Source organism: Apis florea, unplaced genomic scaffold (assembly GCF_048593485.1).
Source record: "Apis florea isolate Af1SG1 unplaced genomic scaffold, ASM4859348v1 contig_3802_pilon, whole genome shotgun sequence".
In the NCBI taxonomy this organism is placed as follows: domain Eukaryota; kingdom Metazoa; phylum Arthropoda; class Insecta; order Hymenoptera; family Apidae; genus Apis; species Apis florea.
The window spans coordinates 2,552,067-2,574,426 of NW_028256863.1; the positions used below are offsets into that span (position 1 = coordinate 2,552,067).

General features: G+C 51.6%; 1 long non-coding RNA gene across 1 annotated transcript in view; it reads left to right on the forward strand.

The window, feature by feature from the left end:
- The first annotated feature begins 7,298 nt into the window (after positions 1 to 7,298).
- LOC147656198 (uncharacterized) overlaps positions 7,299 to 22,360 on the forward strand; it is a 47,590-nt gene continuing 32,528 nt past the window's right edge. The window contains exon 1 of the long non-coding RNA XR_015294944.1: positions 7,299 to 7,803. This is a non-coding gene — a long non-coding RNA (uncharacterized LOC147656198). The remainder of the gene's footprint in view (positions 7,804 to 22,360) is intronic.

Consider the following 22,360-nt stretch of genomic DNA (forward strand, 5'->3'; position numbering starts at 1 on the left):
ACACAATCCGCGTGTATTATCCGCGAACGTTGTTAAAGCACCGCGACGGCATAGGTCAGTATCATTATCTTATCGGCGGGAGAACGAGAGTGAAACGGCGAATCGGGACGTTAATGAACACGAAGAAGAGCGCAGAAGAACCGTCTCTTCCTTCCGATCGAGCTACCTCCGCCACACGAGTTTTCGTCTCGTGGAAGAGAAAAATCGGTGAAGAAGCGTATTTTTAAACCTCCTCCTTCATCAGGGAACAGGTGTCGGCGGCGCCGATCATCGCGGCGAGGGAAAGGAGAGGAGAAGGTCGGGGTGGGACGAGGACGATAGCGGTGCGCGCACCCACGCACACGATCTCGCGGCGCGCGCGCGAGGAGAGCCGGCAACTTGTTAATTATTAATCAGCATGTTTAATTCATATTGCGCGCGCCAGCTGTTTGTTTCCTTGATGCGCGCTAAGGTCTTGTACTTACTCCACCGCTTAAACGTTACCGCAGGTAAGCATCGGCTCGCTCTCTCTCTCTCTCTCTCTCCCACGCCGCCTCCAGTCGTCGAATCGCGTCCGCCAACGTAATTCGCTCGTTTCTCGAGGTGTGCATACGCACCATCGCGCGCAATCACAAGGTCGTCTCTCGCGAGCCCACGCGTGCAACGTGATTTCTCGTCTCTGGACGGAATCAGGAGGCTCCCTCTCCCCTCCCCCCTTCCCCCCTTTATTCCATTCCCGCTCCTCGTGTTCCTTTCTCTCCGTACGAACGGTTCTTTGTTTATGATACCCGTGTTAAAATGTTGCACGCTTGCTAAGCGTATTCTCGTCACACGGTATCGTAAAGAGAAAAAAAAGAAGAGAGAGAGAGAGAGAGAGAGAAGGGATATATATAATCGCGGGGATACTCGCGAAGATATTCTCGTGACGTGACCAAGTAAGAGTCCACGTAACAGCCCCGATTATCCTCGATGGCGAGGTCCTCGCCATCTTCCCTTCCACCACGCTTCTCCTCCTCCGCCCCCCTTCGAGGCAACAAGGGTGTTTATGGGTTTATTATACGAGAAGGCCGATTCCATACGCGAGAAAGTGAGCGCCGCGTCCGGGTCCGATGATTCAGTGTCGGCGCGAAACGCGTTTCGCGAAACATTCGCGGCCGAAGTAAGGGTCGAGGCGAGGAGAGAAAGAGGGAAAAATAGAGGAGGAGGAGGAGGAGGGGAGAAAAGTAGCCGTGCGAGTGAAAATAAATCTAACCTCGGGTCGGTCGGGTCTCTCCCTTAACGCGGAGTAATAGAAACGAATGGCCGTGAGAGGGTGGAAGGGACCGACGCACCGGGGGATGGGATACGACATCGGGATCTTACGTAATACACAGGATCTCCTCTTCGAGAAGCGGAGGAATCCCTTCTTCGATGGGCGTCGTTTACCGAGATCGGTGTCCAAACAGGGGCCAAATGTTTCACGAACTTTGAATCGCAAATTCTCTCACGGACGAAAAACTATTTTTATATATTTATATAGCTCGACCGTCCATCATCATCTAATCGCTCCACTCTCTACGTAGTCAAACGTAGAAGAAGAAGAAGAAGAAGAAGAAGAAGAAGATCTCTCAGCCACGATTGGATGGAAGAAACGAAAAGATCGGATATATCTCACGCGCGAGATACACTCGGTTACGAAGGCAACCCTCCCTCGACCGGCCGAGGGAGGGAAAATGTTATTGAAGGATCGAGCAAACGAAGGCGCTCGAGAAAGCGAGCGGTTAGAAGAAAAAGATGGAGGGGGAGAAAAACGTGGAGGAGGTAGCGCAAGGTTGGTCGGGAAAAAGAGAGAGGATAATGGGAGAGACAAGGGTAGGAGAGAAGCACGGTGGGTTTACCGCACCCTTAGCGCGGTCTGAGTTCATTGCGCGAGTCATCAGTATCCATAAGCGATGAGTTACCCCTGCTCTCTCTCTCTCTCTCTCTCTCTCTCTCTCCTTCCGTTCAGCGTCGAGAGACTCCGACTGGAAGGAAGGAAGAGCGGAGGAGGAGGAGTGGATGGACGGAAGGAAGGAAGAGGGATGGTGGAGCGAGGGGTTGATGGTGGAGTCAGGGCAGCTGGTTCGGTTGTTCGAAAGCGCTTCCTCTCCTCTCTCCTCTCTCGCCGCAGCAGCCGGTCCAGGATGTTGCAACGAACGAACGAACGAACGAACGAACGAACGACGACGACGACGACGACGGTGGCTGGTTGTACACGGAGAGAGAGAAGGAGAGGACGAAGGCCGAGGACGAACAGTGGCGGCGGTGGGTGGTTGATTTTCTTAGGTCAACGTATAATGAAGCCACCGCGGAAGAGACGGGAGAGAGAGAAGTGCACGGACATCCAACGTCCTAGACCAATCCCCGGCCTTCCTGGAGAACACCCCGTCGCGGGAGCGAGCCAACCGGCGACTTCACTTCCAGAAGGAGCCTTCCACCGGGAACCTTCCGAATCGAGCGGCTTTCGATACGATGCCGCTCCTTCGAACTCGCCAACTTCTCTCTCTCTCTCTCTCTCTCTCTCTCTCTCTCTCTCTCTCTCTCTGCAACACACTCGCGGCCAAACTTAATAACGAATGGGTCGGGCCCGTGCACACGCTTCGACGATTGAATTAAACGAGTTGCTACGTCGTTCCTTCCTTCCTTACCGCTTCCTTACCGTCGGTTATATCCTCGACCGAAGATCGAGGACGCGATCGAAAACCGACTTTCGGAGAAAAAAACTCGCTGCGAAATGTGTTTTGTATTAGATATACCGGATATATTAGATCGGTAATATCGCTGAGAGGCAAACCTCTCGCTCTGCTTTCCAGTCGCGTAGCGTTTCTCTGTGGAGAGACGATGGCCCGAACGAAGGTCCGAAACGGGTAGAAGACAGACGAGGGGAAGGGGCAGGTGGGCGATGAAAGTCGGTGGTTTCTCGAAGGAGGGCGAGATGGAAAAATTGCCTCGATGTAAAAACATGAGAATCGCTTCTCCAACGTCCACACTCGATAAAACGACCCCCGACCAAACGAGAGATACGCTCGATCGTGCAGCGAAGCGTGTGCGGAGAGGAGGAGGAGGAGGAGGAGGAGGAGAGCTCGCTCGGCCGAGCACATTTACCAAGACGCGCGGTCGCGTACAAACGGATCGTTCGCTTCCTTCCTTGTAGCGAATGGAAAAAGAAGAAGAAGAAGAAGAAGAAGAAGAAGAAGAAGGAGGAGGAGGAGGAGAAGAAGTGGAAGGAAGAAGTGGAAGAAGAAGAAGGGAGGGAGGGCGTATGGAATCGAGTGGTCAGCTATCGAAACCTCCTTCTACCCGGGGCTGGGCAGGCTCTCACCCCCGTTCCACCCCCGGGGACTGGCTCCATCGGCCAATAATAAAAAATATACGATCCGCACACGAAAGCAACGGACCGGCACACCGACGAGACCGGTCCCGGCCGAATTATACTTCGAGGCTGCCTCTAAGTGATCGCATTTCCACATAGACGAGCTGGACCGATACGATATGAAAGACTGGTCGCTACTGTTATTGCCGCGTGGCCACCGCGAGGGGGGTTGAGAAAAGGGCAGAGGATCCGCGCCACGGGATGCAACCGAAACCGAGGGAGTATCATCCAGCTGGATACTTTTCGGATTCTTTATGATACCCCCATGCCTCCCGCCGGAAAATTCGCGAAAAAAAGACGAGAGAGAGAGAGAGAGAGAGAGAGAAAAGTATCCTGGTTTTCGTCGATCGATCCAATCTTCAATCTTCCCGCTGCTCAAAGAGAGAGGAAATAATTTTCGACGCGACGAGAAGAAATGGCAACGAGTTCCACCGATTATTCACGTCCGGATAGTTTTTGGGAGGAAAGACGATTAAGCAGCGAGAAGAGAGCGGTAATAATTAGAGAGATCTATCATCGCCCTCCCCTTGGACGCGCGCGTGCGCGCGCGATACCGTTCAAGGGCAAAGTTAACGAAAGAAAGATGATCCATTCGTCATAATATAAAAATGGCCGTGACAGCGTTATCTGTGGCCATTTCCTGCAGCCGTACCCCGAGCTACGCTTTCCCCGCTCTCACTTGTCACTATACCGGAGGTAATGATCATTACCAGGGGTTTCAACCCCCGCCAAGGTATATATATATATATATATATATATACCACACACCATATATACGTATATATATAACCAACCGCGAAAGAGGAAGATCGCGAAGAAGAGTAGGATGGGAAAGAGGGGTCGAAAAGTAAAAGACGGTGATATAGACTCGATTCTCGAGACTGTTCTTCCTCTCCTTCTTCCTACGCTTTCCACTCTCTCTCTCTCTGTCTCTCTTCGACCCAGCATCAGCCATGGGTGGGACAAGATGGCCGCTGGTAGGCCACTTCTCCGGGGCCTGGCCGGGTTTATGCGTCGTAATAAATGGTAATTTAAAACAGCGAGAACTAACAATTTCTTTCTTTATTTCTTCCCCCTCTGATGCTTCTTCGCGCTCAAGAGGCGCTCCAGGTCCACACCCACCCACGCTCGCTCGCTCGCTCGCTTCAGACATAGGTGGCAGAGGTAAAAGGAAGAGGATCGACGCACGCTCGACGGAAGGGTAGTTTTCTGTTCGGTAGGAGAGAGGTAAAAGGAGAGATCCTCGCGAGGATCTCTCGCGCGGTAGAGGGTGCACGAGGGGCTGGACGAGAAGACGGAACCTACCTTCTCTTCCCTCACCGTATGCCAGCCAGTCAGCCATCCTACCCACGTAATATAAAGAGATATGTGCCACGGAATAGCATTACCATTAGGAGATATAGTTTAGCGAAGCCACCAGATGAAATGAGATACTGCGGCTGAATCATGCATGAAGCGAAGGTGCGATTCGCCGCAACCTTCTATCTCTCTCTCCTCCCCCTCCCCGTATATACACCTACATCCGGACTATCATCCAGGGGCTATCTTTCCCCCGTCTTTCGCTCGCCTTTTCCTCGTCGCCTTTTATCGTCCCTCCTCCTTTCGATCGTCGCTCCATTTCTCTCTCTCTCTCTCTCTCTCTCTCTCTCTCTCTCTCCCCCTGTTTTTCTTTTTATTTTCATTCTCGCGATTCATTCTCCTCCTCGATGATCGCAAACCTCGATGAGAAAAGTGAATATGCCACGGTATTCAAATGGCAGCCGTGCGACACTTTATTAAACGCGCTATTTGCATCGCTTGCCTGCCCTTCCCTTCCTTCGATCCGCACTTTTTTCTTTTTTTTTCTTTTTTCACACAGAGACTCTCTGTCTCTCGAATCCCATCCCCCCCCCCCCCGAACCACTGATTAAAAAATCGACAGAGAGAGAGAGAGAGAGAGGCTCGTCGTTGTCCGTTGTCCTTCTCGCTTCTCGTAATCCACACACACACACACACACACACACACACACTTTTTTTCCTTCATACACTATACTTCATCCTCGCGACGACGAGAACGACGACGACAAAGACGACGAGACGAGACAGGACGATGCGGAGGATCTATGAAAAGTAGATTAGGAGTGACGCAACAGACTCCAGCAGCAAGCGTGTCGCGGGTCGACGAGGAAAGATATTGCGCGGAAGTGTTTGGGGGTAGAGCACGGTGACTGCTCGAGCAGCGCGTGCACACATTATGCTAATTTGTCTTTTAATCTCCGCGTCCTGCCACCAACGTTACACCCGTCCCTTTTTCCCAAGCGGGGCGGCCAGACCCGTTCAGTTTCTCTCCGTCCGCTAGATTACAATCTGTGTAGATTGCGTGCTATTTACTCGGCAGGAACGCGCGGCTAATTTAACCTTTTTTTCTTCCTTTTTCTCTCTTTTTTCTTTCTATAACGAGATTACGTTTCGTCTCGAAACGAAATCGTAACGCGTGGTGCTGGCGACTCCTCGATCTCGATTTTTTTCTTTTTTTCTTCTTTCCAATTATTTCTCGTCTCGATCGCGATCCACGCGAGAAGGGAAAGGAAACTCGAGGAGAGGGAAATATATGGTAGAGGAGAAGGAAGGAGGAGGAGGAGGAGGAGAGGCGTGAAAATTACATTCGTCATCCGAGGTCGAGATCGAGAGATGGATTTGGTCGTGCGCAGGCAAAAGGGCGGAAAGCTTGGGCAAAGAAAAGAATCCCGAATCAGGAGCGGAACGGAGTAGGCGGGAAAAGCAGGTGGTGGTGGCGACACCGGTGGTGGTGGTGGCGGTGGGAGCACTTATGCATTTATGCATTCATATTTCTGCTCTCGAGACGAGCCGTAAGAAATCGTCCTCGTCGCGCGGGGCACAAGCCGCGACAACGAGGCGCGGAGGAAGAAGGCGGCGGCTGCGAAGATGACGATGGCACCGTCGAGCGAGAAGAAAGAGGACGAAGAAGGGCGCGGAGGGGGAGAAAAGGCGGTGGGCGTAAAGTTGCTCCGGAATAATAATACAGACAGCTCGTGGCTGCTCGAGCTGGAAAGAAAAAGAAAGGAGAAAAAAAAAAAAAAAAAAAAAAAAATCTGAATACATGAAACGTAATGACGAGTCGAGTGTCGTCGGGCCCCTCTCTACGCCTTTCCTCCGCGTCCGTACCCTTTCGAAAATATATTCCAATTTTCACGCTCCACCGTCCAACATTTTGAACATTCTCGAGAGAGGAACATTCTCGATACGTGTATCGTAAGAGATTCCGAATATCTCGTCTGAAGTCACGGATCTTCGGCTGAACGAGAACCAGAGAACAGACGTCTTTGGACGAGCGAAAATTAATTCGAAAGATGATCGAAAGGAGAAGGTGAAAGTGCAAACGACACTATGACACGACACCGATACGATACGATACGATACGAAGGATGTAAGTGGAGTCAATTACGCGAATGAAGGATAGAAAGGAAGGAAGGAAGGAAGGAAGGAAGGAAGGAAGGAAGGAAGGAAGGAAGGAAAGGAAGGAAGGAAGAAGGAAGGAAGGGCGCCGTCGTAGCCCGGGTACCCGTGGCTCCGCCTATCGGCGCGCCGCCTCGCGGTGGTGAATACATTTAGCCTGGTTAGTTTACAAATGAATACAGCGATTGAAGCAACTTATAATATCAATGTACCTCGGCCCGTCTCGCTCGCACGCCGGGCGCCACCCCTTGCCGCCATCTCACTTCCACCCACTCTCTCGCGGGGTTCCATACAGAATGGCCATATTAACTTGATAATTAGCTCGGTTATACGACTTGCAGATGAGGAAAGACTCGGGACGGACGTCGGCTACCCCTACCAGGAGTGGTGCCAGTGTTCCTTGCTCTGCTCCCTATGCTATGCTCGACTCGGCCCGGCTCCTCGTCGCTCGTAGGATGGATATAGAACCCTTAGTTCGTATTCCTCTCCCTGTCTGCCAGGAACCCCGGTGTGCTCTCTCTGCCCGTACGCGTACCTCTGTACGCGTTTCACGCGATCCGTTCTTCTTTCTTCCGTGCTCTCTCTCTCTCTCTCTCTCTCTCTCTCTCTGTCCACAACGTTTCGTTCCACGTTTGTGCGCGTTTCTCGAGTCGCGACGCGAGGATCTGATGGTCGAGGATCAGCCTCGAGATCCGCCGCCCGGTGAAAATCGGTGAAAAGCGGGCCGCTCGTTCCGATCGCGATCTCGGCGTGTGCTCGGGATGTGTTGGTGGTTGGTACTCGTACGAGAAGGAAGCTCGTTGTTGGTGATCACGTGAGGAGGGACCACGTGCTTGGTGCGGATCTCTTTCTCCCTCTCACTCTTTCTCTCTCTCTCTCTCTCTCTCTCTCTCTCTCTTCGTGCTGCTACTCTTCGTGCTCTCCATCCTGCTCCATCACGAAGACGGGGTCCTCAAGATCACGGGCAACGAGAGAAGGTAGGTGAAAAGATTGAACCGCAAATTCAAAAATGAAATTCGAATTCGAGGAGAAAAAAGGGTGGGGGAGGGGTGGGAAGGGAGGAAAGATCGGTGCGCGCGCGATGATAGCACGGACGGCGTCACGGTAGGCGAAGCGAAGAAGCGGTGGACGCCTAGGTGGCGCCTTGAACGGTCAAAATGGCCGCGAAGGAGGAAGAGACGCGGAGGAAAAGAGAGGGAGGGGGAGGGACGAAAAGGGGGGAAAGAGAGAGAGGCAGAGGAGCGAAAACATCGCGGCGCCGTCGCGGCGTCGCTTTTCGTCTCCTCTTCCCGCGTTGTCTCGCCGCGAGGTATCTCGTCTCAGGTTAGCTCGAGCGGAGCCGAGTGGAGCCGAGGCGAGTCGTGGTGGCCCCGTGTCCTCAAAGAGATCGCGCGAAGGCCTTCTCGTCTTAGCACGGAGCGCGGATCAGGAATACAAAGTACTCGCTCCGTTGTGGCGCATTCCGGGAGATGACTGGCATTGAAAGCTGCCTTTGGGGCCGCGCCTGCTTGCCTACCTCTCTCCGTCTACGACCGGAATACAGAGGATGGCGGCCATATTAGGCCTCACCTCCTTCCACCGCCTCCTCCTTTCTTCTCTCTCTCTCTCTCTCTCTCTCTCTCCTCGCGACCACTCTCCTTCTCACTGTGCGAATCGCCAGGCCAATGCGTTCTTCCTTTCCACTTTTCACGCTAAATACTCTCTCTCGCACATCTCTCTCTCTCTCTCTCTCTCTCTCTCTCTCTCTCTCTGCATCCCTCGCGATGGCTGGACTCTTTCTGGCCACGATCACGGGGCAACATCCATCGCCGAGAGCGCGAATTTCCCCATTCTCCTTCTCCCGTACGCGATACGCGTGATCTTTCGTCCCGATATTATCCGACTAATCGCTACCTGTCGTCGCGCTGTCTGCTCGTTTCGTAGAATCGCAAATGATAGGCTCTAAGAGGAAAACATCGGGTTCGAGCAACGGTTGGGTTGCGTGGATTTATCGCGAACGACGTCTAACCGCTTTGCGCTATCCACGGTTATCCTCCACGGTTGTTACGCAGCTGCGCACGCATCAATCCGATCCTCTGTCTCGGCCGAGGTGCGAGAGGTGCGTCGAGGTGCAGGGCAACAACGACAATAACGATGATATCGGTATGGTGTAAGCGAAATTAACCAAGACCGACGGAGAGAAACGCGGAGGAGGACGGAGACACGGAGAAGGAAGGTCGCATCGAAGGAGGCGGGCACGACTCGTATATACGTGCCGTCACGTACGCGGCGAGGTTTTTACCGAAATAAAATCTAAATAAAGCGGCGGCTTCGTACACGCGGCGGCGATACGCGGCGGCTGCCACAAATTGTGTTCCCATGAGCGCGGCTCATGAGCCTCGTGAGAGACCCGTGAGAGACTTCTCTCTCCCTCCCCCTGTCGCTGTATTCTCTCCATCGGGAGACGCGGTGGACGACGCGGCGAAGAAAACTCGGGAAGGAATCTCTCTCTCTCTCTCTCTCTCTCTCCCGAGTTCGATTCGAAACGAGGAGAGACGTTACGTACGCGCGTGTCCTCGAGATTTGGGTAACAACGAGGAAAACAAACGAACAAACGAAAGAAAGAGAAGAAGATTATTGTCCGTGGCGATAAATTCGGGGCAGGGCGAAGTTATCGGGGATAAGGCGGGGGTGCAGAGGGGGTGCGCGGTAACACCTGCCCGGTGTGGGTGCAAGGGGCGGAGGGCAAAGAGGCCGACGAAAATAATGTATGCACCCCAGTACGCACAATGGAAACTCCAAGAGGCGAAGCCAGCCACCTGAGCCTGCAGGCGGACGCGGGAGCGTCATTCGAGCCGGCTGTTTGGTACTCACGCCTTCCTTCCATCGGTCGGTCGCTGTTGCTACCGACGCGCCACCACGTCGGCCAGCCTAATTATTCCCGCAATTTTTCTTAACATGCTCCTACACGCAGCAGGAGCGCACACGATCCCCACCGAGTCACGATAATCGCTCGTAAATTATCCCTCCCCGTATCGTTGCCACGATTTTCGCCTAATTCCTAAATAATTTCCATTTCTTTTCAAGATGGATTCTCCTTCCCACTCCTTCCCTCGAAACTCGAACATCAAACTCGAATTTTGAGAAAGTAGCGGTCGAGGAATCGAGCCTCGTTCTCCAAACCTCGTACGATTGATTGATTCGACGACGACGACGACGACGACGAGGAGAAGATAGAAATGAACGGATGGGGACGAGGGAAACGGATTGCGCGGGGGAAAGCGCAATAACTCGGGCTAAAAAAACGTAGTTATCGAGTCGGCTTAGGCTGCCGTGATTATTTTCATTACGGTACGCGAGGTGATCGCTATCTACGTACGGCTTCCCACTGTAGCCCAGAACCGGGGCTTAGATTTCATGTTTTTTCTTAATGATTCGAGCAATTAGCCACGCTGAGTGCTCTGACTTCTCGTTCCACCTCGCTCCTTCTTCGCCTTCGCCTTCGCCTTCGCCTTCGCCTCCTCCTCCTCTTTCCCTCCTTCCTTCTCGCCTCGTCCACGGTTTCCCGGACCTTCGCTAAAAGGGAGGAAAGAAAGGAAAAGGAAACAACAATCGTGCCCTCGACTATTATTTTGTTTATTGCGCGCCGTCTCCCGCGACGCGGTTAATTAAAAAAAAAGAAGAAGAAAAAAGGAAAAAAACCACCGCCGCCGGTTAACCGGATCATAATCGCTCCACGCTATGTTTATCGGCCAAACTTCCGCGGTCTCCTCGACCTTGGAAGAAACGCATTTCCACGCCGCTTGCCTGTCTTCGAGAGCGATCATCGAGACGGGGACGTGTTTTTTTTTTTTCCTTTCCTTCCCCTTTCTTTCCCTCTCTCCCCTCCTTTCTTCTTTTTCGCCACGTAACCGTGAAAATATCGAAAGGAGCGACGCGGCTGAAGCGGCAAGGACGCGAAACAAGGACAAAGAAGAAGAGGTTCGGACGTATTTGCGCATTGTTATGTTAATGGGTGGTAACAACAAGGTAACAATCGGCACGGGTACAATAGCGAAATCCTCGGAAGAAAAGAGGAAGACGGGATTCCGTCGCCTGAAAGTGGAGAACTGGAGGGAGAAGAAGAAGAAGAAGAAGAAGAAGAGGAAGAAGGAGGAGGAGAAGAGGGAGAGAAGCTGGGAGAATCTCCGGAGGAGAGGCGTTATCGCATTATCGTATTGCGGCGCCTCGATGCCGGGGACTTGCTTTGCCCTTACGTAAATTCCTCGCGAACAAAGATTTACACCGATACAAGTAAGCCCTCCTCTCTCTGCTCAACACTCTCTCTCTCTCTCTCTCTCTCCCCCCCTCTCTCTCTCTGCTATTTAGACCAATCTTCGGACAACGAATGTTGTTGGATCGGTCGGTGTTTAATCGGTCGCGAACAACGATTGGCACGGCATTGTAACGATAATAAAGAAGAAGAAGAAGAAGAAGAAGAAGAAGAAGAGGGGAGAAAAAAGGTGCGAGTAGTTTTTCCAACGGATAATCGGGGCAGGGGTGGAAAGGAAAGGCGAGGGGTGGTGGAGGCCTAACGGAGGAGAAAGAGGAGGAGGACAGGCGGCGGGGTGGGTCATGGGTGGGTGGCGAATATGCAAATGTAATTGATATTACTTTTTAAATATTCCCCACTCCCTCCCGGCGAAGCGGCCACCCGTCTGTTGTTCGTTCGCCTGCAGCAGAGGGTGCGCCAGCTTTATACACTCTTACTCTAAGTGCCTTTTACCCCCTGTGTCCCAGCCACCACCACCGCCACCCCTTCCCTCCCGCCTCTTTTCTACGGCAACGCGCGCCACGCCGCCCTCCCCTCCCCCTGTTGAACCAAGGTAATTAATAGGCTCCGAGAGATCTACTATTACTACCACTACTACTACTACTACTACTACGAGATCAGCACGGGATAAGCGGCTATCGTTACAAGTGGACCGTAACGAATTATCGCGTTGGAAAAGGGATACGCACGGGTTTCTTTCTTTCTTTCTTTCTTTCTTTCGTTCTTCACCGCGAATTTTTTAATAATTCGCTCTTTTCCTTTCCTTTCCTCTGCCGAGGAGAGAGAGAACTTCACCTTTTTATCTCACCGTCGACGGATTTAATTCGATCCGATTTTTCTTTTCGAACGCAGGCCAAATTCGTCAAACTAGCCAATCCCTTTCGGACGAACCGATCTAATTTCAGCAACACGGGCGGCGGTTTGGCGGCAGGGTCGAGCGGATTACCATACATTAATTTGCGCACACCGGCCAATGAATTTATTAGTTAAATGCATCGCATTGCCGGATCGCTAATTACAATTTATGACGCAATAATAGACTGGCCGGATAATTGTCCAACAAAGCGTAAACGAGCGAGTACCGATGGAAAACATCGACTCGACTCGAAGGGGAAAGCTCGACGAGATACACGCGGATTTCACGATTTCTTAAATTCGGTTCTTCTCTTCGGCGGAGGGGAAGAGAGAGGAGAGATCCGATTCCACGTTTCTTTTCGCGAGCTTCCCTCGAATTATTTAGAGCGGAGGACACGATAGCAGCGAGTCCCCCATATAGGCCGCACCCATCCCTCGACGTTGCTTTTTTTTATTATCGGACGCAAGGTTTTGCACCCGAAGGAATTCCAACCGCTCGATTCCACCCGTTAAATCAATGCCCACTCGCACCTTTCTTACTTCACCTCTTCGATCCCCAGGGATCTGTGTAATAATAATAATAATAATAATAATATCTCGTTTCGAGAGCAGGATCGTTTCGCGGGAAATTTCGATCGAGGGAAGAGAGAAGAGAAAAAGAGGAGGGAGGGGGAGAGGAGGAGAAAGCATAAAAAAGGCGCATTTCCCTCGAAGCGATGCAATTTTCATCGAGACATTGCGCAACGCAACGGTTTCGTTCGAACGAAAACGTTTCCCCTTCGTCCTTCCATTATTATTCGCACGTTCGATTCGCGATTTCCTTCGATACGCGAAAGGTTATCATATATACGTGTGTATATACGGCCTAGAGAAATATCGCGGTTAAACCGCGCAAAAGACCTTTAAGAAAGGCTGCGTATATTATATTACGAAATCCCCCGGAGAGTGTGTTATCGTGTCAGGTATAATAAAGCCCGCTGCGTACCAGTTTAACATCCATTCACGCAACCATAAAAATAATCGCCGTTTTTGCTTTTCATTTTCGCCACGAGAGAGAGAGAACGAGCGAATATTCATTAAGATTTACGATACTACGAGACCGGGCGAATAATTAGCCGTGAATTCTCTCGTATACACAACGCGTTATGGCACGCGTTCTATTCCCACCTAGATATTCGTACCATCGTTTTTCGATTCTCCTTTCCAGCCTTGAAACCGATTATCCGCCGCTTCAGACAACGTTCCCCTCGTTGTCCTTTTCCCCGTAAAGTCGCGCGTGGCGCTAGATTACCCACGCCGCGGAAACTCTCTTCCCTCCCCCCCCCCCTCTCTCTCTCTCTCTCTCGCGTATGAAATAATCCTTTTGTTATGTAAAAACGAAAACGGAATGCGCGCCTCTCTCATTAACGAGCGAGACAGGTGTATATACATACAGGTTGAAAGCGGCCCCTCTTAGATTGAATAGTCGGCGATTTGCACGCGTTGAGAAGAAGCGACGTATCGCTCGCTCGGCTATTGCCGCCGGCTGGTTAAGCTGGCTTCCAGCCGAATGGTAACGATTGAATTCATCAACCGATGCAAACGTGAGAGAGAGAGAGAGAGAGGCTAATCGAATCTTCCTTCTTCTTCTTCTTCTGATGAGGAGGAGGAGGAGGAGGAGGAGAAGCTGCCCTCCGACGGAGAATCGAAAGCGTTTGTAGGCCGGCTCGTTTGATCAACGAGCTGGATCCCCTCGCCGTGTATTCTTTGGCGCGCAAAGGCGAAAACGCGTTAAGGCAAGGCGCGAAAGGTTGGAAAGGGAGGAGTGCGTAGGAGGGACGCGTGTCGCGTAAGCGACGCCCGACGGACGCCATCGCCACCGCCATCCTTTCCTTCCACCGCCGCTCTCGGTAATTATCGGGCTTCCTGTCGCTCCGCTTCAAAATGGTGGATTATCCGGCCGTCGCCGCCTGTTCTTCCTTTCCTCGATCGTGAGGGGGGGAGGGGGAGGGATAAGAAAGGAAAAACGTCTTCCCGAAAAATTGAAATCGTCGCCGCCGACTCTATCCTACTCGATTCTATTCTATCTCCTCGATTTCGATCACTTGGATCGATGGATCCGATAATTAAATGGAATCGATGGATTTCGCTATTTAAGCTGGAAACGAAAGGACACGACGCGAGGATTGGCGGGAGAAAGAGGCGAAAAGGCGGAGAGGAATAAATAGGGCTACGTACGATGGGGAATCGTACAGGCATCGACGTGGCGTAGGTAGAGTTGCGTGCTGCGAGTAATTACCCGTGGTAACGCACCAGCGATGGCGGATCCCCCTGAATCCTGCAGGCATTCGGGCATTCGGCCGACGACACGGCCACGGTGTTTCCCGTCACACCGCTGGTTTCAACGCCAATTAAACACCCGCTTGTCAAGGAGACGAGTTCGAGGGAAGGGAGAATCACCGGCGTATTCGTATTCTCCCGGCCCGATTCGACGATGTCGCACGCGATCCCCTTTTTTTTTTTTTCACTCTCCCTCGTTCCGTTGCCCCTCTTTCCCTCCTTCTTTCTCACCTTTCTTATCTCTCCCGGCAATTTTGAAAAGTAAGCTCCCCCTCTCTCTCTCTCTCTCTCTCTCTTTCACTCGCGGGGTGAAGGAAACGGCGAAGACCTCGCTCGCGATTAAAAATAAACGCGGTGCGTGCGCTGGAAAAATTAAATTCTCTCTCTCTCGGCGCCTAAACGCCGACAAATGCAACCACTTTCCGCGCGAGGATATTATACGTGTATATATATATATATATATATATACATATACACGTATCGATAGGGGGTACGTAGTGGTTCGGGTGGTGCGTATCGCGTCGAATCGTCACGCAGCGCGGCGTGTTCCTTTCGCGGGAAAAAAGAAAGAAAAAAAGAGAGAAGAGAGAAAGGAACGGGGTAGGAAAAATTGCGGATGCATCTAGGTCGGGACGACAATAAGCGATAGCGAAAGAAAACGCGCGCGTGGTCCTCGATAAGAAAACGGGGTGAAAACGGGACGCAGCCACGCAACTGCGTTCCAAGTGAAAAAAATTCCGACTCCTTTCCTTTCCAGATTCCAGCCCAGAGATCTCGAGATCCAGAAAATTATTATTATTTTTTTTTTTTTTTTTTTTTTTACCTTCGGAGAACTCGACCTTATCGGTTTCTAATGCGCGTTTTATCCGTGTCAATCAACGTCAACCACTCTTCGAGTCGAGCGGTAGTTTCGATCGTTTCGAGAAACGTATTATCTAAAACGAAACGTATTAAAATAAAAAAAAACGTCGTATCGTATCGACAACGTCGGTCGATACTGTCAAACAGCAATATATTTTCCGGTCTGATAACGTAGATACGCCGTGGTAATCAGGCCGTTCGAAGCGTTTTCTGAAACGCGCGATAAGAATTAGAGCGTCATTGGCGGAAGGAAGGAAGGAAGGGAGAGGAGGAGAGGAGAGGAGGAGAGGAGGAGGGTCGCGACGAAATAGCAACGAAAGCAAAGCAGCTCGGAATGGGACCAACCCGTTCCGATAAATTAGTCCGAGGGGCACCCCTTCTCTCTGCCCCGGCAATCAGCCCCCCGTGGCTTCGGTAACGACGGTTCAACGCCAGTTTTAATCACGTCCCCGGTCACGGGGCAGGGGGGGAGATGTTCCTCCCTATCACCCGTGGGGCCATTTCGTTCCAACCCCCTCTCCACCTGCTTTATTAGCTCTATTCGCGTATTCCACCTTCTTATCTAAATGGTAGCTCGTCGCTTATTGCGCATTCCGCTTTTTACCACCATTCTTTCCGCTCGAATTCGCGCGCGCATCGCCCTCTCAGATTTCTCCACGCCGGAACGATTTAAAATCGGCTCGAGAGGACGACGATCCGTTGCCTTCCTTACGTTTTGCACGCTTCGTAAGATTCGGAGGGGATAACGAAGCAACGCTGATTTTCGCGACGCGAAACAATCCTTTCCGTCTTCCAGATATAGGAAAGCGCGTTTCCAAGGAACAGATATTACCGTCGATCGCGAAGAAACGCGATTCCAAGAACGAAGTTCTTCGAATTCGTATCGTCGATACGAGAGAGAGAGAGGGAGAGGTTGGAAGCTAGGACGGAAGAAGTTAGGATAGATAATATCGCGGAGAACGAAAGGCAAATCGAGATTGGCGTTAAAAGGTCGGTCGCGCTATCTCTTTCGGGTATATTAGGAGCGGCGGATAGAGACGGTCGATACTTTTTTTTTTCTTTGCACACGGCTGTTACGTAAGAGGAAGGCCGAGCGACCGCTATCTCGGTGAATCGGTGTTCCGCGCGCTAATTACCCATCGTGGCTGGCAAATGGCTTCCGCGGGCGGGTCGGCCGCCTAGGAGGAGGCCTCTCCCAGGCGCCGATAACCGCGTGGAATTTTAACTACGAAATCGGCCGTCGAAACGAAACTTTTCCATTTTCACCTCGCCTCCCCCCTTCTCCCCCGTTCGCGAGAGAACGTTTCCACGTGAAAACTGCCAACCGATGCGCGAAATCTCGATCAACGCGCGCGAAAGCTGAACCGAAAATAAACGGAAGGAAAGAGAAACGAAAGTTTCGAGACGAGTCTCCTCCTCCTCCTCCTCCTCTTCTTCTTCTTCTTCTTCTCGAAATAAAAAACCGGTCCCCTTCTCTTCGACTTCTTCGGAAAGGGCGGAGGGAACCAAGTCGAACGACGACACACCCACCCTCTCCCGAAAAAAAGAAAAAGAAAAGATTCAGTTCGCGAGGATTTGGCAGGATTTACGCGTCGTCCTCTCTTCTCTCTCTCTCTCTCTCTCTCTCTCTCTCTCTCGAAAACGAGAGCGTACAACGAGTCCCATCGCAGCCGACACTATATACGACACGCCGTACTTTATTAAACCCGACGGCTCTCTCTCCCCTTTCCCTCGGCTTATCCCAGCCGGGAGGAGACGTTCCATCGTTTTAAAGCCAGCCGTGATAAAATTAGACGGACAATTTCGTTCCAAGACTCGTGGCCACCGATCGACTTTGGCGACGATCGGTCGGTGACGGTTTAATTTCGCCTCCCCCCTCGAGCGATTTTTCCACGACCCCTCGGCTTTCGAAAGGAAGAAGGGGGGACACCCCTGCTCTCCGCCCAACTCGATAATTCTCCCTCGTTGGCGAACGAGCTCGAGTCGAGTCGATCTCGGGAGATTTAGCGTGACGCGGTTCGAAGAAGAATTCCGATACGTTTTGGCACGTTGGTGGCGACGAGTCGCGGGGACAGGCATTCCTCGCGCGAGGAGAGACGATGCTCGCCACCGATGAAGAAATCAAACGGCCGGACGAAACAGCCGTGCAATTCCGCATAAACGGCGCGTCACGTGTGCGGCTGGAATGGGAATGCATTAAGACGAGCAGGACTTTCCCTCCTCGATCGAGCGGCAGGATTAGATAACGCTAGAGGAACGCTAGATAGAGGAGAGAATTGCCGGGTCGTGAATAAACCACGTCGCGTGCGCGCCGACTTAGAAACCGAATAAATCCTGTTTGGTGGAAGGCTGTTTGGGCCCATGTTTGGGAGAGCGAGGCGAAGCCAAGCCTCGCGAATCCGCGATCCACGTCGACGAGTGCCAAGACGAATGGTTGGCGAGACGGGACGAGACGAGACGAGACGAAAGATAATCGGCGAAGGATAAAGCGTGCGTGCACGCACACGCGCACGTCGAATAATAATTAGGTATCGCCGGTGCTGATACGAGTTCCTTACAAATGACGTGTCAGGTGCAGCTGTTGCGCATCGTTCCGCAATGCGGGCTGTCTCCTCTCTCAGGCTGGCCGGCTGCGCCTCTCTTGTCCTACCTACACCTCCTCGTCACTCGCCTTCTCCTCTCGATCCTCCTCTTCACCACCTTCGCTCCCATACCACGCGTAGCTGGTGGCGGCTAGGGGGTGGTGATGGCCGCGATGACCGACTCGCGTGCGAGCCAACCTCCACCTCGCGTGCTACCCGTCATTATCCTCTTCTCTCTCTCTCTCTCTCTCTCTGTCCCGCCGTGTTTTCCGCCGAAAATTCCCCAATTCGTGCGATCGAAAACACCGTTGCGATCATCGATCTTGGGAGATTTCGATTGGAAGGCGATTCGAGGAGGAGAAGAACGGATCGCGTTCCCGTAATCACGAGACACCGATGGAAAAGAAACGTAACGTAAGATGGGGGAGATGGTTGGTTACTTCCCACGGCGATCCCTCGTCGGTCACGAATCGCACGACGACGACGACGACGACGACGACGACAATGAGAAGACGAGACTAGAGAAAACTCGGTACCGTTCGAAATATCGCGAAAGGAGAAGCAAGGGGAAGAGGAGAGAGAGAGAGAGAGAGAGAGGCTTATAGACGCTTCTAGCCTAGATCAAAACCCGTAATCACGAGGGTAATAATACCCGATCACGAAAGATATTGCACATTTTCCCCGGAATCACCGCTATTCCCAGAGAAGATGCCCCCGTCGGGGTTTGTTCGGGAGGTCTTACTGTTCGCCGACATGCGATCCACCGAAATCGTCCCGCTCTCTCTCTCTCTCTCTCTCTCTTCCTTCCTTCCTTCCTTCTCGATCCGTCCCGTTGCCGCTGGCCTTTCCTCTCTTCTCTTTCCACGCTCTTTCCACATCGAGCAGGATCACGCTCGTAGAAAGAGAGAGAGAGAGAGAGAGAGAGATTCTGTTCGATACGATAACTCCTCCCAGCCTAGGATACGATTTCTGAAGGAGGACGACTTCTGTCCGGGAAAAATAAAGTTATAGAAAGGGAGAGCGGCGCGACGCGCGGAATCTCCTCTCGTTTCCCTCGTGGATCGTACTTAATCGCGGACGGATGGAAGGCAGCAGACGTTGAAAACGATAGGCATCGGATCGGGGAAGGAAGAAAAACGGGGGGACGTTGACGACGACGAGCGCGGACGGGTTTTAACATAGCGCGGGCTTTTTTACACGTGGCCCGAACGGATGGGCCCGAGGGCCCTGTGGCGGAGGCGGTGGCCAAGGGCGAACGCGGCCAGGGGAAAGAAGAAGCCACGTCCTCGAAGGGTGCCTCGAGCCAGCCGTACCATTAATCATCGGGGTAATTCCATAGATGGCTGTTGGCTGCTCGAAGGAGCGAGCGATGCATGCCAAACTTGCCTCGTGCCTTGCCTACCGAACAACCTGCGAAAAGGCGCGTTATCTTTCCCTTCGAGCCTGCTCCTCTCTCTCTCTCTCTCTCTCTCTCTGTTGTTCTCCACCTCCTTCCCTCCTTTCTTCCCTTCCTTCTCTTCTCCGCGTAATACGCAATAATTAGCCTCGTCCACGACGAGTGGTAAGAGCACATCGATTATTAGAGCGAGAAACGGCGACACGTTTTTCGCTCTAACCCTTGAGAAAAACGCGTGCCGCTCTATCTATAAATCATTTTCGACCGCGAGAAACGAGCACGGTTCGAGCGATTAATCGAAGGGAATTGTAAGGAATATCCCGTTCCGCTCGGACGATGCCAGTCGTTTAATCAACGAGCAACAGCCAAACGTTACACGACTCTTCCGTTTCCTATGTTTGCGTACCGTAAGACCCGTAATTTCCTCGCGACCCTTCCTTGAAACGAGGCCCTCCTCGAAAATATATAGTTCGGAGGATTCCTCGTCGAATCCTGTCGTCGAAATTCACGCGGAACGGATAAAATATTTAGGAGAGAGGAGAATTTGGGACGGCGGAGGCAATTTCGAGGGTATGGGCGTCGGTATTCCGGCTCGACCATCGCTAATATCCATCGTTAACGAACTCGCTAGAGCTTGTAGCCGGTTATCCTTACACCGTGTACCCCGTGTGTCCGGTTTTCTTGGGCCGCAAGAAAGAGAGGCGGGCAACACGGGGCAACGGCGGCCTCGTTGTTAAATCCGCGGCGAACAACCCGAGGTAAGATAGCCGCTCGGACACGTCGTCCAACGTCGTTGAAATAAGGATTCGAATCGCGATGGGACGAGGAGGGGCCCTCTCTGTGGTGCACCCTTGATCGATACCCCCTCGTTCGGGCAAAAAAGATCCAACTCATCCGCGGAGACACGGTGGCCACCGGGCCGTCCGAACCATGTCAGCAGTTTAATCAATGCATTTAGCCGAATTCCTGTCTGGCCCAAATAAAAGGCGAGACAGGAGGAGGTTGCGGGCAAAAAACGCGACGCGCACGACGGATGCATCCTTTCTCCGCTCTCTCTCTCTCTCCCTCTCTCTCTTCGCTCTCACTTTTCTCTTTGTGCGCCTCTCGGGCCACAAAGTCTTCTCTTCTCGAAGAGGAAGGCAGAGAGAGAGAAGGCCCATCCCCCACCACCATCGCCACCACCACCGAGTGGCTTCTGTCAACCGCCAAAAGTTGTTAAGTATTCCGCGGATGTATTCCACCCCACCTCTCCCCTCCCTCCCTTCACCCTCGCCTCGGCTCTCCTCGTGGACGGGGACTCTTCTTCGAATAAGGTACGTCAACCGCGAGGATGACAACCGGACGGAAACCGACGACGGGGTCTCGAGCGGGGGCCCGCTCGTTCGAGGTCCCTCCCCCCCCCTCCCCCTCTTCCATTCACGTTTTCGTCCGCTTTCTACCTTCCTTCGGAGATAGATACGCTTTTTCCTCGCGCTCGCGATACCACCTCGATCGATCCACCGTCCTCCCTTGATCCCGTCGTATCGATCAACTTTTGTTCTTACCTACCTACCTACCTATCTATCTACGCGTTGTTCAAGGTAGACGAAACGACGCGATAAAAATAGACGCGAAAAATAGAACGAGTCGTAGTTTCTCTCCTCTCCTCGAGCCGTTTCATTGATAGTCAACGAGTCTGCCGCGTTTCCTGTTCATCTCCGTTATCTCCCCGACCATCTGAAAACCCGACGACGAATAAATTTCGACCCGTGTCTCCTCGTCGTCGTCGTCGTCGTTGTACGGTCCCTCCCCTCCCCTTCCCTACCTGGTGACCCCGATCGACTTTGGAAAAAAGTTGGTAGCGGTCGAAGAAGAGTGGGGCCGAGTCGAAAAGACTCGGTTGAAAAGATGGAAGAGGACGAAATAGGTTGACGTTAAGGCGGCCGGTTAGAGTTTTTAAATAAGAATCGCGAATCGTTTTATCTCTCTGCCCGGTAAAAACGGGCGGCGCACGATTGCTTTATGTTTATCCGTTTGGCCGATGATCCGAGCCGCGTGGCCCGAGCTCGAAAGCTCGTTACCTCTGTCGGAAGTATAAATCAACCGGAAAGTTATTCCTCCTTGCTTTGGACGGGCAACTCCTGCGGGCTGGCGAGCTTCGTGAAAACTACGCTACACCTTCTTGTATACGCGTCTTCGAGTATATTTATTTATATATATATTTTTTTTTCGAACGATTCGTTCCGCCTTTCGATAACCAGCAACCTCGTTTCGATAACGACGATTTACGGTTACAAATACTCGATAACGAAACGAGCGAAACGTATCCGTCCTTCCAACTTTTGCTCAGTTTTTGATTACGTGACGTTCGATCGAGAGGAGCGATGAGAAGTTGGTGATACACAACTCGCGATAACCATCATATCGCGATTAATTTCTGAGAAGAAGAATCTGAAATTTCGATCGATCGTTTTTTCGAGAATTCTCATTTCGAATCTAAAATTTCCATCGTTTCTTGGAGAATTCTTATTTCGAATCTAAAATTTCCATCGTATTTTGGAGAATTTTCGTTTCGAATCTAAAATTTCTTGGAGAATTCTCATTTCGAATCTAAAATTTCGATCGTTTCTTGGAGAATTCTTATTTCGAATCTAAAATTTCGATCGTATTTTGGAGAATTTTCGTTTCGAATCTAAAATTTCTTGGAGAATTCTCATTTCGAATCTAAAATTTCGATCGTTTCTTGGAGAATTCTCATTTCGAATCTAAAATTTCTTGGAGAATTCTCATTCCAAATCTAAAATTTCGATCGATCGTTTCCTGCAGAATTCTCGTTTCGAATTTAAAATTTCGATCGATCGTTTCTCGGAGAGAATTCTCGTCTCCTCGTCGCCTGGATAATCTTCCGATCGAACGGTTGCAACGATCGTGAGATCGCAAGAATCCAAAATTACCGATTACACCGATCCGAGAATCAATTCGTGTGTTCACGGTTTGGAAAGTGTTCGCGGAAAGCTCGCACAATTGCGTTCCTACGTTCCTCTCATTAAGCCAAGTTTCTCAAGTTAAGTGCCGCGATCGCATCGGTAGCGCCAATTAACAAAAGTCTCGGAAGAGTTTCGAAATTTTCAATTAGGTAATCGTTCGTTTTACTCGAAGCTAAAGATCCTCGTATCGATAGATGGAGATATCTGGTTACCTAATACAATATTTCTCTCGTCCCGTGCACGCATCTTCGTTCCTCATCGCAA